Genomic DNA, 4,652 nt, shown 5'->3' with positions numbered 1-4,652 from the left:
ACAGCCATCAGCCCCCCAGGACCACAGCCATCAGCCCCCCAGGACCACAGCTTCAGCCCCCCAGGACCACGGCCGTCAGCCCCCCAGGACCACGCTTTGCTTGCGTGCCAGTCCGTGCTCATCCGGGTACTGGCTCATGTGTGGTGAGCAGCAGGGGACTGCCAACCGTAGCCATGGCAGCAGGCACACCCAAAGGAGCCGTGGTCTCGGGCAAAGGGACAGGGTGGTGGCGGTGTGCGGCCTGCTTTCTCCCACGTGCTCTCTGATAACCTGCTGGTCCTTGGGTCCCTGAACCCAGGGGGAGGCCAGAACAACCAGGAGCCCTCAGTGTATCCAAAGGGGCCAGCCTTCCTGGGCACAAGGCAGGGTAGGGAAGGGCAGGACACCCTGAGGAGAGCAGAAACCATGGAATCTGCAGGAACTTGTGTATATGGAAATGACATGCCGGGGGCCACCACTGTGGCGCTGACCTGCAACACACTGGGCGGTTCTGGGTTCACGTCCGGAGACTCCCTGAGTGCACAGGAACCCGCATGCCCAGAATCTTAAAGGCATGTGATAAAAGGAGGAGAATTAGAGATGGATAATTCTGTCAGGAATTGCTTTCTTTAAAGTGAAAAAGCCGCCCGGAATACCCAGGTCCTAATCTAAGAGCAGATGGGGAACCGTGAGCCGTGCTGAGGGACACGGAGGAGGACAGGTGAGCGTCTGCGTGTGTTCCCAAGCAACGCCCCGTCAAGCTGTGGAAACTGGAGTGCAAAGCCAATGACAAGTTTTAAACGACCTTCGTCTTCCTAGGTGTAAAACTGATCCACGTTCCTGACAGACGTGGTGAGGCTTACGGTCACAGACCCTGGGATGCGAACGCCATGTAATAATTCAGATTAGCCCTCACCGCGCACAGCGCCCACCACCCCATGGACCAATGAGCAGCACCCGTTAATGCCCCCGCTCTTGTAACCTGCAGCTCAGGACCTGAACACACTCGTCTCTGAGCCTCCCCTTCCTCTGTCCTGGGCTGACCTGAGATCTGGGGTGCTGACCCAGCCTGGCTCGTAAGAAGGCGGACTCCGGTCTCGCTCTGAGGGAGAGAGCCAGAGTTGGGAGACTGACATTTTCTCATCTCGGGCTTTAGTACGAAGCTCTGGCAACTGGGACCACGTGTCAAGGCAGAGAGATACACAGAAGGCTCATATAGAGGCACACACATGTGGACAAAGGGTCCCGTGCACACATGAAGGCAGATCAGTGGAAACGCATTTGTCGTATGGAAAGTGTGTGAGACTCCTGTGTGTCAGAAAGTAAAGAAAATGAGAACCCAGACTTTGTGACTGTAAGGCTCATGCTTCGCTCTTCTGTAATGAACATGAATTAATCTTATAGCCGGGAAAACAAAGTCCCTTAAAGGAGGGTGGCGGGAGCTGCAGAGGGCGGCCCCTCGGCCGTGGGGAGGGAGAGCCCGCTGGGCCTCGCAGGCGAGGGCGGTGAGCGGTGTGCACCTGTTAGGTGGGTTGGGGTAGGCTCTTGTGCATTTGGTAGAGCAGGTGAGCTCCTGGGAGGTAAACCCATTAGGCTTTATAGCAAGTGCTTCCACACCGAGGTTGCTCCCGCGGCTCCCTGGGATGGGAGTGCTGCGGTGGTGCAAGACCTTCCCTGATGGCTTCCACTGGCGTTGCGGTCGATTGCATTAAAGCCTTCGCTAGGCAGAGGAGTTCCACTTGCTAGCCCCTTACTCCAAAGGTACTTTCTTAGCAAGGGAAAAAAAGGTAAAGGTTCCTTGTCACTGAAGAGATTAAGAAGGGTCCAGAGCACCAGGAGAAAAGGTAAAATAAAACTGATCAAAGGGTCGGAAACTGCGTTCTTTTTTTTTTTTTTTTTTTGAGAGGTTTTTGCTATAGGGCGCGTGCGCTCACCAGACAGAGAGAGACAGAGAGACAGAGAGCGAGAAATCATCCTCTGAGAGGCAACGGCAGCATGGCTGCTCACACACTCCTTTTGGCCTATGTTGATTTTTTTGTTTTCATTCTCCTGAGTTTAATTACGTTAACAATTGCAAGTGTTTTTTTTTTTTTAATTTCTGAAAGATATTCTCTTGTCATAAGTTCAGTTTTATTTTTTGGATCCTCTCTGCACCTGAGAATCATACCGTTATTATAAAACAGTATATGTAGTTGAAAACTAAAAATTAACTCATTTTTAAAATTTGGCATTATTAAATTTATTTACTAAGCACACAAATGCAAACTGTTGCTTGATGAGGTCATTGCTATGATGTCATGAACATTTTGTGACATCATTAAAGAACTAGATGGCCTGATCTCTGCGTAGTGTTCTTTCTAACAATTGAACCATCTTCGGACATGAGCACATCTGCGTCTGCTGTGGCATTATTCACAACAGCTAAGACGTGGGCTTGATCTAGTGCCCCACTGATGAGTGGGTGGAGGGAATGTGGCATGCACACACGGTGGGGGTGGCAGCCCCGAGGAGCAGGGAGGGTCTGTCATCTGACTGGAATTGGACTCTGGAAGAGACGATGCTAAGGGGGTAAGGCAGACCATGAAAGGCACATCGTGTGCATTTCTGGCTACCGTGTGCCGAGTGTCCACACTCCGTGGTGGCCATGAGGGACTCAGTGACACGGAGGTGCAGAGAGCAGTGTGGACAGCAGGGGTGGCAGCCCCGAGGAGCAGGGAGGGTCTGTCATCTGACTGGAATTGGACTCTGGAAGAGACGATGCTAAGGGGGTAAGGCAGACCATGAAAGGCACATCGTGTGCATTTCTGGCTACCGTGTGCCGAGTGTCCACACTCCGTGGTGGCCATGAGGGACTCAGTGACACGGAGGTGCAGAGAGCAGTGTGGACAGCAGAGACTGCATGGGGCAGGAGTGGGAGCTGGAGGCTCTGGAAAGATGTTTAACAGACACAAGAATGCCTCTGACCGAGGCAGCGAGGTTATAGCATGGTGTACCCAACTGAGGAATGAAGACACTGCGGATCTAATAGCCTCCTCAGGGCAAGAAAACCGAGGCCAGACAGCGAGCGTGTACAGCATAATGTTCTTTGTTGAAGACGGTGACATGGTTCAGCTGCTCGGTTTGGTTCTCACACACTCTGTGCACGCTTTGAAAAACCACACCGCACCCCACAAAGATATGTGGTGAGGGCCCCTTGGCGGTGTGGTAAAGGCAGCTGGATCCCACATGGCAGTCTGTATGGTTAGAGTCCCAGACCCGGTGGCTTGAAAAACATGCTGGGTGTGTGTGCATGTGTGCCCCAAATCCCAAGAGGATAATAGAGAAGAAAGGATTGTGGTGTGGCCATCCCTCCTGAGGGGATGATTTCTCGTTTTCTTCCCTCTTCTTCCCCCCACCTCCCTCCTTTCTCTTGCTCTCTGGTGAAGTATATGTCCCCATGACAAACTAAAAAAAAAAAAGAATTTAAAAAAGAGGTACAATTATTCTATGTAAATCAAATTATAATAAAATATCTTAAACAATTTCTGGTTGTTAGACACATACTGTGTCTAGTATTAGTAAAATATGTTGATTATATATCATTGGGAACTCGCTTTTTTTGTGGCTAGAAATTAGCTAATATACATACAGATAGATCACATTTGTAATTACTGCCTCGAAGTGCATACAATTTCTTGAGGCTCAGATGGACTTAGGAAAATCAATAGCATTTATCACTAGAATCCACTAGAACGCTTGTGTTACGAAACACGGAACGTGAAGCAAACTTTTTTTCACTTTGGTTCATGAAAATGTTATCGTCTTATGTTATATTTTGTTTGACTTTATCTACTGGAGAGGTTACTTTTTTGAATTTTATTTTCCATGTGTTACTTTTGCAAATTTGCATTGATTTATAAGCACTTTGCCCATCCTCACTACTAAACGATGTTCCCGTATCGCGTGGCAAACAGCTCTAATCTCACCTCTGAGCGACTCTCTCTGGGATCTCCGCAGCCTGGGTGTTGTGAGCTCGGAAGGGAGGTGGCTTCCGGGTCTAGGAAGATGGGCCCCACCTGGGTTTCAGTGGGCCAGGCGGCCGCTGCGCAGAGAGGGTGAGGGCGTTCTGAGAGCCACCGGCTGGGCCTGCCCGCAGAGCTGGGCGGGGACGCAGTGTCTCTGTGGGGACTCGGGCCAAACCTGCGTCCCAGAGGACTCCTCGAGTGTTAGTGTCGGATGGACCCCGCCTCGCCAAGTTCGGACTCGCAGATAGATTCATGGTGCTCATTTTACTTCCTTGCAATTTTTTTGGGTAACTCCACTTTCTGTGAACGTTGTCTAGTGTTTTCCCCCTCTCTCTCATCCACGTGACTTTCAGACGGCCAGTAACTGCCTGTGAGCGTGTGCTGCCGAGGTGGCAGCCAGCCTGGCCGCGGCGGGGTGCTGGCAGGAGGCTCAGGCCTTGTCCTTCCATGCCATGGACACTTCCTTCTCCACTGCCAGCTCCGGCGTTCGTGCCTCAGTGCAGAAATCCAGGCCTTTGTGTGTTGATGGTCAGCGACACGCTGGATGAGGACAGTGATGGTGCGTTTTCAAAACACCTGGCTCATTCTCAACTTAGGTAGTTTGAACTTGGAGTTGCCGCTAAGTTTTTAAGTTTTGGGTTTTGCCATCTTATTTAATATGTTTTTTTT

Source organism: Tupaia chinensis, unplaced genomic scaffold (assembly GCF_000334495.1).
Source record: "Tupaia chinensis unplaced genomic scaffold, TupChi_1.0 Scaffold144682_1, whole genome shotgun sequence".
NCBI classification, from domain to species: domain Eukaryota; kingdom Metazoa; phylum Chordata; class Mammalia; order Scandentia; family Tupaiidae; genus Tupaia; species Tupaia belangeri.
Note: the sequence above shows the minus strand (reverse complement) of the source record.